Below are 13,429 nucleotides of genomic sequence, written 5' to 3' on the forward strand. Positions count from 1 at the left end.
GCTGCAGAAATTGTGCTGGGAAATTCTGTTGCTTGTACAAAGCTGGTGCATCTTTATTTCTGTTTCTGCTCTTCTTACAATGCATTCTTTATGACAGATGTATTAAACCATATCCCCTCCATTACCACAGCAGTACTTTTTCATCACCTTTAATTATGTCAGATGCAGCATGAAGCTCTAGCTCACCTCCATTTACCTGATGCATTACTGTCATTTTGAAGGGCAGATGTTCTTACATACCATGCTTCAAAAAGCTCAGCTCCTTTCTATTGCTTTACAGAGACGTGCTCCAATGAGAGGTACTGCCTGCATGTGACACACCAACTGCCTCTGTTCTCCACACCACCACACACACAGATGCTTCCCTGAACCTGCTGCGGTTTGTCACCATTCTGCTCCAACACATCCTCTGTACATTGGTTTTACAGCTCTACTTGGGATTGCTATTGCAATATTCTGGAGTTTTTATCTGATTTTTTTTTTTGCAAGGGAAATGCTCACCATGTACTGCTACCAGGAGACCAGCAATTCCAGTTCCTAAGCTTTTAAACTTGTTTTCATTCTGTAACAGAGTGAAAAGCCCATGTATTAAGAGCCTTCACAGGCTTATATTATGCAAAAATGTTAACTTGCAGAAGACAACCCCCAACTCTGGCTTAGAAAACTGGAGAATTTTATATCCTAGAACAAGGAACTTTGACCCTGAAAAGTGCTTTTCTTATTCAACTGGGCATCCCCAACAAAGCATTTATAAGAAAATGAAAAAGCATATTTAATGAAAATACCAGTAAGATCCAGTCATTCCTCCTCATACTCCTTATGCTAAGTCTCCAGACCCCAGCCCTTCACAAGGCCCTTCAAAATATGTTTACCATATAGTGTTCATTTTAGACTCCTTGTTTTCCTTTCTATCTTGAGCAACTAGACAAACAGGCAATAACAGAAAGCATGGAAGCATCATAAATCTATAAGAGACCTTTACCTTTTAGAGCAGATCCTACCTCCCCAGCCCAGGTGAAGGTATGACACAGGACACGTTAATTGCTCCGGTAACATCACAGCATCCTTCTGGTGACAGTAGTGGCAAGGTGTCAGCACAATGCTCCTCGGTGGCTTCAGCATCCTCAGATGAGGAAGAGAACAATATCATCTCCGGAAATTCACACATCTCCTGCCATAAGGGCCCTCTGGGGATACTCATGAGGCTCAAAGCCTGGCCTTTCACTTCTTCCTACAAGTGCAAAGGAAATATTTCTTTTCTCAGGCCTCTAAAGAAAGTTTACACCTTTATTTCAGAAACACCAAGGAAGGCAGGCTTTAAATAATACATTTCTAGAGTGTTTCTGTGCAAGTGTCAGGGATGGATGAACTCATTTGAACCATGGAGCAGCTGGAAAAGTGGTATTCAAAGAGCACACCTGAAGTCAGCCGTGAAACTGCTCTGCCTCTAAAAAAAAGGCCACTGAAGAGCATGAGAGATGCCTCGAGAAGGGAATCACCACCAACTCATGACCATGTGCTGAAGCTCAAGTATCCAGTCAGAAACACAACTCCCAGCAGGGGGGCAACAGCTGCCTTATCCAAAAGGGGCCCCTTTTAAAAACAAACAAACAAACAAAAAGCAAAGAGAAAATAGCAGTTTAAAAGAAGCAAGACCACAGCAGTCCTTTGACCAATCATTGTCAAGTGATTAAGACAGCTGGCTGAGAAAAACTGTCAGTTTTATAACAGAATCGTTATGTATCTATTGTCAGTAATTACCTGAAGAAGACCACCCACAATATTTTTCTTTTTTACTTATTGCAAACAAAAGATACAGGTTTTGTGAGTCTAGTCACAGACTGAGAAGAAAGAAGTGAGGTTAGTGAAGCTGGTGTTAGATCTTGCTTGTAGAAGGGAAATTAAAAGACCTTCTCACATGACCATATGGCAGGAAACAAGATCCCTCACAATACGTGCTCCCAGGCTAGAACCTGAAGCTTGTTTTCATAAGTCCTTGGGACTACACAGCCTGTTCAGGCATCAGAGAAGACAATTAAACAAGAAAACATTATTTTCCATTGTTCTCAGTGGGAATTCTTGGTCTTCACCATTCTGAAATGATACCCTTAATATGCTGATTTCAGAGCATTTATACCCTGTGGGAGTTTTGTCCTCTGACTGTGTCAACTCTAACTGTAGTAGATCAAAAATTGAATGAGTTGTAATTGGTTTTATCAACTGGAGAGAAGAGCCAGACACATGAAAAAAATCACAGATTTTTTCTTAATGAGAAAATGGCATGTTCTGTGGCATTCTGTGACTATGTGGACTTCTACAGGACTACACATATGTCTTCCAGACCAAAAGGGCAATATAAGTATAATGTACTCGAATGTTTAGAAGTGATCCTATAGTTTAAAAAAAAAAAAGAATAGAAAAATTCAATTCCCTTTCAGAATATTTGTAGATATAATCAAGCATCTGCAGCTTGAGCATAAAAATGCCAACCAGATCTGTTTCCTCCTTCCTGGAATTTAATTTGTTGCTACACTGAACGTTATCACTACAGACAGAAAAATTCAGCATCTGACATTACTTTGGAGTCGGGTTTGTCTATGATCCAGAAGAAATCCCACTTTACATGACCAAATGTCTTTCTGCTGAGACTGATGTGATTAATACTCTGTTGAGGATTGCATTTTGCCTTGATTAAAGCAATTAAATTAACTTCCTTATATCAGAAGACATAAAGAAGACATAAAATACCTTCTCATCTTCAACATTCACCTGATCTTTGTAGTATTGCAGATGACATTTCTTCAGGCAAAAAAAAAATGAAGTTTTGGTCTTGGGAATCTTTAAATATGTACATAGCCTAAGACATATGGAAGACTCAGTTTCATATTGCTTGTATTTTCATATTGCTATGAAAGTTCAGTTCATACTCCTTGTAGTTGACTTCTGCTTCTGGCTATTGTACACTTTTCTTAGATGAATACCACAAATTGTTTGTGCATGAGATGTCTTTAAAAGAGCAAGGTGTAAGAGAGTTATTAGAAATAACAGAAATTTTTAGTAAAATTATATTAAGGCAGAAAAATCATCCTTTAGCACCTGAAGAGCACACAGATTATTTTTACTGGCAATTCTGGAGGAAAGACAATAGGTATTTTTTGGTTTTGTTCTCTGCTTGCTACTTTTTCTGTCTTAAATGTTATTTATATTTTTTTAAAAATCAGTATCTTTCACATTACCTTAAATGCCAAGCAAGATGGAGCCCTTAGATAGAACCTTTATGACTATTAGTACCATTTGGGTACAGTTTTCTTCTGTATACTGAGATTTTTTAGGGCAGAACTATTTTCTCTTAATTCTGTTACAATTACTTTCCAATAATTTTTTCTCAGCTAATAATAACTATTAACTTGGCTGAGTTTTACAGCTTAAAAATTTGGAATGTCTCCTGATCATATTCTTTTTAAATCGGTCCCTTCCCACTTTCAGTCTGACTACCTAAAAATGATCCTTTCAAGAGCAAGGGAGTGATTAGAAACCTGGGAATTTCACTATTCTTACCACAGATTTCTTTTCAGCACAATTTTAACATGGGAAAGTTCATTTTTTGCTATTATTTAGTGGCAGCTTTTCATATGGAGTACAAGGAGTAATCAGAACTGCAAATCCATATGATAGAATAATACAGTTGGCTTAAATTCCAGTGGGCATTGGTAAGAGTCCATCCCAAGAATATTTTTCCTGCATTTAAAATTATATTTAGACAGAGTGAAAAAAAAATCCAGCAATTGAAAGGGGGAAAGAAAAGGAGCCCAAACCTCTTAGACAGTAGCTATAGTAAGCATAAGAAAAATACAGGTTTAGCAAGAGATTTGGGTAATGCCAAACTCCAGTTATGTGACCACAAAACAAGAGCTGATGTCAGATCTCTTCTGTATCTAATGTAAAGCTTTACCTGTAACTAAATTTTGGAGTGGAAGGGCTAGACATTGCCACAATTTTTTACTTCTTTTTAATGGGAAAAAGGACTGTGCATTTGTGCACATGAGCATGGTATGCAATTTCTTTCTTTCCACCTGAGAAAGAACTGGAAAGGCAAGCTTTCTTGGTCCTCTTTTCTTGAGGGAAATGGCTAGCAGGCATGAGAACCAAGGAGAAGCCGCTCTTGCTTAACGCAATGGAGATCAGGATTGGTTCGCTGTCTTTGTGAGAGCAGAATCTGCAATAAGCATTTGAAAGCTATCAATACTGGGGAAGGCCTACGGAAACATTTCACAGGTACATTTTCAGGGCTGAGAAATTAAATTGGTTTTAATAAAGCCAAGCAAAAAAGGCTTTAATAGGACTTTAGCAATGCATAAGACTTCAGTAGTCCTCTGCCCAAGGGTGTCTTTATCACTATGTGTAGCAGTACCTTGTCACCAGACTAGGTTTTAATTACACAAGCCAAGGGCAAAACTAAGTCTGCTTTCTAATATCATTTTGATGTGGTATTCCCTATATCTCTAGGAAATTAGAGATCCCCTCTATGCTTATCCTCTCTCGAGCATTAAACGACAAGGGCCATTGCCAACGACAAGAGTTATGCTCTATATTGGTAGCGGGGGAAAAGCTGAATTCTGCCCCTTTTAGTAAGTGACTTAAATCCCCTACGCACCTCCAGCAGCACACAGAGATTAAACCTACCACTTGTGCCATGGCAGTTAAAAGGCATTAACCCCAGCACATACCAAGCACTAGTTGCAAAAATACCTTCCTTTTAATTAATGCAGCACTTAGCTCAGATTGCCAGTTCTTTCCTGGAGCACAAAACCTGCAATACCCCAGCACCAGATGAATTTGCTGCTCCATCTGCAGTGCTTGAGTCTGTCGTGAACTCTCTGCCTTCTAGTTCAGAGTTGCACCACCACAGCTGTCTGAAATGACCAGCTGTAATTGGGTTCAGTGGAGTTCAAAGCTATACTCCAGATTCCTCATATCAAAGTCCATTGATGCAGTGGCAGATGAAGCACATTGAAATGCTGGGAGAGTGGGAGGGAAGCTACGAGCAAAGTTCATGTCTGACCTGTTAGATGCCAGGATGCAGTACACAACTAGCTTTAGGTTGAGTTTTCAAGAACTCAGGTGCATTCCCCTGGAGAAGACTTTATCTCCTCCTCTAATTGCTTTAAAACATACCTCATTTTTGCTAATGTACTTTGTCTATTCCATGGCTTGATACTTCTGAGACTCATTTACTTTTTTTTTTAAATGTCAGGGCTTTCTCCTGAGATTGTTCATTCATTATATTTATTTTCTTGGACATGATTTAACAAACCATCCCTGAAGAATTTGCAGCTATTAACTTTGTCGAACAGAAGCTCAAGTGAGAGTTAAAGGCAAATGGTCTAGAAGAAAGCAATGGGCCAAAGCATCTCCAGGGCATTTATCAGCCCCAAAACTCATTTCAATAACTCTTTCTCACAAGACAGAGTAAAACAAAAAAAAAGAAAAAAAAAAAAAAAAGAAAATGGAAGTTTTGTTGTTGCTGGTATGAGATCATAAAGCACAAATAAGATCTAGATAAGCATAGCAAGGTTGGGGTTCTTTTGTCAAGTTACTCAAATCTTCACCTTCATTTCTGGTTGATCATTATGCACTGTCCATTTTTACCTCACATTCACTCCTCTAAGCTCCGGGCCAGCAAGAACATCTGCCCAGCTACTGTCATGGGATGGCCATTTGGCTCACACTGCTCTTAGTGTCAGCTCTTAGTTAGCAACCTTATTCTGTGAAGAAAACCTACTTGCAGCCACTAGTAAAACTAAGGAAGCTACAAGTGTCGATGTGGCAAACTCACCTCATGTGGTCCTCAGGGAAGGATATGACGAGTACACCATACAATGTAACATAGTTGTATAATCTTGGTCATCCTCCAGGCTGTAATTGCAAATTAATTCTGATGAACAGAACATGATGAAGGGTCTGAACGCAGAAGTCCATCTGGTTTTCTCCAAATACACCAGCTGTACACAACCGAGAATGTATGTCCATTCATTCTGTGCACATAATTCCAAACAGTATGATTTCATACAAAATATTGCTTCTTTCTACAAACCCTGCCTCACCAGAGACTGTGCCCTTTCTTAAAAACACTGATTAGACTTAATTATGCACAGATAAAGAATGTAACTAAGTCATTGTTGTTGCTGCATGTAAGTCACACGTAAGTTTTTCTGCAGGTGTTCTGTGTATCTGCTCCTGACAGCAGCAGACCCAGTCATTTGGTCATTTGTTTGGCTTTGAATATTTCAGCATTTAAAATAAAAAGAAATAAAAGCAGCCCTTCAAATCAAAAGAACTTTGCAGTACACTGCAAATTAAGGAATGTCAATTTGGTATTTTTTTAATGTCATGTTTATGCTATTTTCTATTCTATAAAGACACGTAGGAGAGCCAAAGGACCAGGCAGTAGCATCCACCCAGTACCTAAACACTTTACACAAGCTATAAGGACACATGTGCAAAATATTTTGTCCAAACTTTTAAAATATTATCTGTGGTCCTTGAATTAGTCTGGCTGTCTTAGTCCAGGATTCATTGCTCTATGTTGAATTGTTGCGTATGGACCTATTTTTATATTTTTTTTAATTTCAAAAATTAGTTTTTTCAATATTTGATAAGAATGAAAACACCTGTTTGACAATTGCAGCTGAATTTGAGGGAGTTTCATGCCATTTATGTGAGTCAGAAGTATCTTTTCTGGTTATATGTGTCCTCTAAAATTGTAATAAGTAATCCTAAAGAAATCTATTTGTGTCTGGCATGCAACAAGGAACACAGAGCCAAACCCCACTGAAACTGTATGAAACATCTCCATTATTACCTATTTTGAATCAGGCCACCTACCAAGTGCTATTAGGATTTCCCCATACCATTACAGATGGGCCATTTCTATAGGTCTTTTACATGCATTAATTTATTTTTTTTTTAATTTGCTCTCAGTCAGCCTATAACAATTTGTCCGCAGTATAGCTGGAAAGAAATTAGAGGACTGACCAACCAGAGTGCTGGGTGACTGGCATTGCCATCTTAAAAAAGGTCCAAATTCTTGTTCAAATACTTCCTGCTCACATCCAGTGTCAAGCAGGTTATTCATTGCAGGTCTCCTGGGAGAATGTTTTAATCAGCCAAAAATGCAATGAATTTATTTGTGTAGCTACTGGGTCAAAAAGGAGTGAAAATATTGTGTGGGAAATTAAATGTTTCTTCTAAGACACGATTGTTTTTTCCTTTTTTAAAAAATATATTTTGTTGAAGAAAAAGATTGATTCAAGTTGAACTAAAACTTTTTTATATTCTTTGCTCTGCAGCCCAACCAAAAAAAAATGTATTCTTTCTGCTGAGCTACCTCTAACCTTTCTATTTCATTCAAACTAGTTTTACACAATTTGCTTTCTAAAGAGCGATGGCATCAGGATCTGTAGAAGAGCCAGGGTCAAAATTTCACTATTTTTGAATACACCTACAATACATAGAGATTTGCATAATAGGCCCTAATGCCTCCTTCAGAATCATTATGGTCTATTGAGCAAATAATGTGTCTATTGAAAATGGTAGAAATACCCATTTAGTTGATAGACCCTATTGACTCCTAATAAAAAGCTATTAGAGTTGAATAAATATTATGCATTTTAAAACTTGCCTAAATATATTCCATTTCCAGGTATTTTCATATTTACACAATTGACTGTAAAGAAAATGTTGTATGTGCTCCCAGACAGCTCCAAGAGAAAGCTTAGAGGGCTTCCCTTTCCATAGGGTTTTTCCTTAGCTTTTCAAGATGCTAAGATAGGTATTTGAGTGGTTGTTTGGTTTTTGATGAGACTGAGATGGGAGAACAAAGTCAGAACAAGAAAGAAAATTAAACTACACGAGTTGATATTTAAATAAAATTAAGATTTATGCTTTCAATGAGTTAGCATAGATTTTAGCCATGCTCTCTTGGGCTTATCTGTGGGATTGAACAACACATTCTTTACAGACAATTGTTTAAATATGCAAATACATTGAAAAGAATGTGCATAGTTAGACAATGTGTAAAATGCACATTTTCATTTACTCAGTTTTAAATGCTTTCTTGAGAGTTGAAAGAATCTCTCAAGTTAAAGCATACTTTGATAATTACCCATACATACATTTTTATTTCTTTTTGCTAATACATAGCAAATCTGAAGCAACTGTAAATAGCTGAAACTGGTTAGCATAAAGATTTCAGACTCCAGATGTGCCTTATATTGTTTTGTGTCCCATCTCAGAGTTTCAGATCTTGTGTTCTGGATTGCACATCCTGCTACTCCATTTGCTGTCATGTGAACATATCAAATAGCCAGGACACAAATCTGGTACGGAATTGTATCATGTGCTTAGTTCAAGTGAAAGCAGGGCAGGGAAGTGGCTGCTGCTGTTCTGCTGAAAGAGAACTCAAGGTTCAACTGCTTGTAAAGAGCAAGAAAAGTCAGACAATGACAGAAGTGATTGTTTTAGACATTTTTGCACAAGCTGACTCCATGTCCTCCAGTGACCACAGACTCTTGTTTTCTGTTCTCTTGTTGCTTTCAAATGGCTCACATATTTATGTACATTTCTGGATCTCACCAGCCACTAGAAGACCACCAGGGAAACCTGCCAGCAGTTTGCACAGAGGTCAAAGCAGAAGGCTGCACTTAGTGGCCCATAAGAGCCGCGCAGGAGTCCAATATATCCGTATGTGAGAGCTGTGCATAGACATGCAGAGCCTGTTTCCAAAAGTCACACTTGGTCACTCCCAGGTCTTACCACGTAGTCATTGACTGTGTCTACTCTACTAAACCTCTTCATAAGCTCAGTCTTCCAAAAGGTTGCCTTGACTGTATATCGCTGTGACAGTGTTATGCAAATTGTTTTCTCAGTTTATTTAATTTGATGTTGGCAAGAATAGAGGGTTAATGGCCTTGGCACGAACACATCTTGCTGCTATTTTCCAGACAGTTCCTTGAATATCTGAATACTAGAAAGTCTTCTTCAGTCTCATAATGGCAAAGAAATGCAGAAAGGTCTAATCTAGCTTTTAGCGCTATCCCACTGTAGACTAAAATTACTGAAATCTCCAAACTGTAGCTGATTTGTCCTATTCAGGACACACCTCATTTGGTTGTTTCATTCCTCTCTTTCCTCTGCTGTCTCCAATTGTCTTTTACATTTTACCCATCCTGTGTATGTTGCAGAAAGCGTGGTCAACAGGCCACCCCCTTCTCCTTTCCCTCCTTCCTCCAGATTTCTCACCACTTAAGGTAGGTCCTTGAGCACCAACCTAGATGCAGGGGACAGAGGTCTTCAGAGCATTGGCTTGTGAAGAAACCATGATGCACAAATTATTTCTATATTCTTACATCCTACATAGTATTAAAAAACAACCCTCTTTGTGCCTGAGGGGTACTGAAGTTGTCAGTGAGAAAGACTCTTAAGGAACTGGAAAATTCCCCACAGATACCCCTCAGTATTAGAGGTGCAGCATGGCCCCACCTTCACCTTTAAATCATTTGTCTTCCGACAGCTACTTTTCCCTGACCCTCAGAAAGACAGAGACAAGTGCATCCTGTCTCCTGCTAGGGGTAGCATTTCACAGCCAGGGCACCAAAGGCTGTCCTTTCTAGTATTTCTAACTGACTGGTGAAAAGCACAAGATAGAGAACTGAATGAAAAATAACAAGTTAGGAGAGAGAATAATTTTATTATCACTTTTTTTTAAATTTTTTTTTAATTGTAGGATATTGATGGATATGTTCTCAGTGGTTTGCATAAATCACTTCATTTCTTTTATCTTTTAAAAGACACTTCATGTCTTTTATCGTCCCTGAATAAACTTGAAGGCACCATCTGATCACTACTTCTGGGTGCCTATCATATGATTAAAAGTTGATGATACTTTCAGTTCAAGCTTCTGTTTCTCTCCTCCCTTACCTCTCTACCCAACAAAAAATTTTAGACACTCCACACTTTCTATACCTCTGGCTCCCACGCAGCATTTGAAACAGTAGAAGCAATGGAAAGCATAGAAGCCAAAAAATGTTAATAGGGCAAACAGAATGTAATTGCTTATGTGTGCTGGTTATATCCTGAAACAAATTGTTTCTTAATGCTGAGGTCAGACGGGGTTTAATTAGGAGAAATACAATTGGTGTAAAATTTTGCAGCAGGCTGCTTGTTTGGTGTCATGCCAAGTCAACATCAAGCCTTTCCAAATGGAAATTTTCATTAGAGGCCATTGGCAGCCTGGTTAGGCTGAGTTTCAACTTTTTCGAGTCTCCTGGTAACATGAACCTGAAACTCAGCATATCTGCTTCCTAGTAACAGGCTGTCCCTGTCGCAACTGTTCTGCCACATGCACACAGCTTCTACATATGTAATAATGTGTGGCTACTTTCTTTTGGCCAGAGCTGTCAAGATCTGTTGCAGATAGGACTTATCTTCATCTTTAAGACTATGCATAAATGACACTTTATTTTCATATTGTTTTCATATCAGAAATAGAGAAAGAAGCCTTTGAACCTCAGCAGAGGAATAGAAAATTCTAAGCCTTTTTTGTTGAGTTGTGACTTGGTTTTGTTTTTTTTTTGTACCAATCTATGCAGAGATCTCGGTGATTCTTACTAATGCTTGAAGCACTGATCCTGCTCTTTACATTGATTAACACTGCCCCAGTGCTTGTGCTGCCAAGGTTAAGGTTGTATCAGCGTTTCCTTTATAGACCCTGCTGTTCAAGAGAAAAATGTTTAACTTGAATGAGAAAATTTGCCTCAAGGTGTAATTTTTTTTTCCTTTTACCTAATTTTGTGAGTTAAACTGATGCTTATAAAACTAAAGAATGGGCATTCTGGCTTACAGCAATTAGGAAACAAAGGCTTAGCATACCTCAGTCACAATTGTGTCTTTTCTTCTTATTCCCATCCTGACATGGAGAACACTGGTGACAACAAAGGAAGTGTGGTCTGATGCATGCCACATCTTGTGGGCTTTAAAGTTGAGCTACTAGATCATATTTACACCAGAAAGTGCTGTCAGCAAAAGAAGCAGTGGAGGATTTGTGGCTACTGTGAAAGCTGGCTGGGGTAGCAGGTGAGCTAGTAGAGAACAGCTTGTGAGCCAAACTGCCACTGCAAATAAGAAACACTGGGTTATAGGAGGCAGAAACTGCTGGGAAGAAAGTGGCAGAGACCCAAGTAGATAATCATTGCACAGCAATTTTTTAAAGTAAACAGAAGCCTTTTTATTTCAATATCTCTCTGCCTTGGTTCAGACAACACCTGAATCAGCACTTACAGAACCACCTCCTCCCTGAAGGTGACATTTTCTCTTCTTTGTGTTTTGTTTTTTTTAACCAGTGGTCAAGAAAAGCTCTCCCCTTTCTGCTCAATATCTTTCAAGGGAGCAGCATATTGTGCACCCTTTCCTCTCTCTTTTAACTGAGGGCTAGCTGAGGTACACTGCTGCCTCTCTCCTTCACCCCTGCACTAATCCTACTTTATTTTCTGCTGTATGAATCCTTATCCCTGGCCTGCTGTATCTGCTCATGTGCACAGCTCATAGCAGCAATGAGAATTGGCTGTAGTCATTGTGGGTAGGTGTGTGCAGAAAAAAGAAAAACAATTGTGTTGCTGTTCTTCATCTGTGCCCACATGCTCCAGTTAGGGTGTAGTCTTTCTAGCAGGATCAAAAAGGGGCCATTCAGATTTAGCAGAAAAGAACAAAAAATATTGGAATATCCACTGCACATGCATGACCTTCTGCACAGAAGCACTTTGAAATATTTGTGCTGTGAAATTCAGCAAAAATCGTTGCTTAGACTTACAGATTTAACCAGATTATGTGAGGTTTAGGGAGGAAAGTAAACTTCCATATATAATGATAAGATTACTTTTTTGGGGGGGGATGAGGGGGCAATGAGCAAAGGATTTTACATGATTAAATTGAGATTTCACACGTTTCTGTTTCTGTCTTCTTTTCATGTCTAGGGTGTCAATTTAGGGCATGTTTCATGGTGCCAACTAAGTTTTTCCCAAGCTATGGCACTGAAATCTCATACTGGCAAAGATTTTACAGCTTCAAATCCCTGACTGGGGGGGGCACAGCCAGGTCAAAATTGAGGTGTGAATCATGGCCTGTGGCTTGTCAGCCCAGAGCTGCTGTGTGGCCCCAAGAAAACTACTACACGTCAACTCAAACATCTACTTTCACAAACACCCAGATAACCCACTGCTTCCCTATCCCTTATTAGTCCAACCCTCTCTGGCCTTTCTGGAGCTACTTGGGTACTTGGTTTCCCTTTGGCAGAGGGAAGGCAGCGTCACTTTTTCCTCCATCAGAGAAATGAACAAACAGCAAGGTAGAAGAGGGCAGCATCATGACTACCTTAGCTTTAGATTCTGACAATTTGGGGGTTTGAGTTTCTCACTTTATTAAACACATTTTCATGCACGTGTGACTACAAATGTATGTATCGGGCTCTGGTACTGGCACTGCAGCAGAGGATCAGGTGGTGAGGTGGGGGCTGAAGGAGTAAATATAGTTTCTGCCGTGTGATCATCTCTCCTCTGTTTATAAAGCCTTCAGCCTTTTCCTGAATTACCCCGTGGGTAGCTTAGTAACAGATATGATGGCCCATTCTTTAGCACACTTTAAAAAACCCTGGAAAATATACTGCCATTCTAGCAAGAAACAAACAAAACTAATGAGCCGAAGGTGTTGTCATGGAAGTGTTACTTACGAGCATGGAAGGGGCAGCTGCCCTTCACTGAGCTCTGCTGAACAGGCAGAGCATAAAGCAGAGCTCCCTGTCACGTACAGCCGGGAGGCTGCGGGCTCTGCAGACGCTGTTTGTGCAGATGAGTCCCCTGCCGCAGCGGGCGAGCAGTGCACCGGGGTCAGGGACATTAACACGCTCACAGACACGCCGGATGATCACTTGTAGTGGCCATTGCCTTGCAGAAGGCACATCAGGGGGAAGCTCGGCCGAGCTGGGTAACACTGAGCCTCTCCATTTGCATGCAGCACAGGAAAACAAGAAGCGCTCAGCTCCTGTTTAAAGGCAGCTACTGCTGCTTCGCTGGGAGCTTTGGCCTTTTCAGTGGGGAACCCAGGAGACAGGCTGTCAAAACAGAAGTCTCTTGTTCAAACTACCAAGCTTAGAAAAGGGGATAATGTAAATAAATAAATAAATAAATAAATAAATAAATAAATAAAGTTTAGAAAGGCTCAGATCAGTCAAACCAAAGAGAGTTGTTGTTTCTTGGTTGACTTATTTTTTTTTCTCTCTTTTCTGAAGTTATCTGGTTGTTTTGAGTTGGTTGAATATAGAAGCAAGAAATGTGGAGTTCACTTGAGGTCTTAAAGATAAATTCATAGTTCAGTTTTG

The 13,429-nt window shown here is 39.4% G+C and overlaps 1 long non-coding RNA gene across 1 annotated transcript; it reads right to left on the reverse strand.

The window, feature by feature from the left end:
• Positions 1-500: 500 nt before the first annotated feature.
• LOC111927016 (uncharacterized) lies at positions 501-1,587 on the reverse strand. The gene is made up of 3 exons (XR_002863336.2): positions 1,419-1,587; positions 1,002-1,231; positions 501-562 (listed from the first exon to the last, which is right to left on the reverse strand). It is a non-coding gene; the product is annotated as an uncharacterized LOC111927016 (long non-coding RNA).
• Between the last annotated feature and the right edge of the window lie 11,842 nt (positions 1,588-13,429).

This window comes from Cyanistes caeruleus, chromosome 2 (assembly GCF_971803275.1).
Source record: "Cyanistes caeruleus chromosome 2, bCyaCae1.hap1.1, whole genome shotgun sequence".
NCBI lineage: Eukaryota > Metazoa > Chordata > Aves > Passeriformes > Paridae > Cyanistes > Cyanistes caeruleus.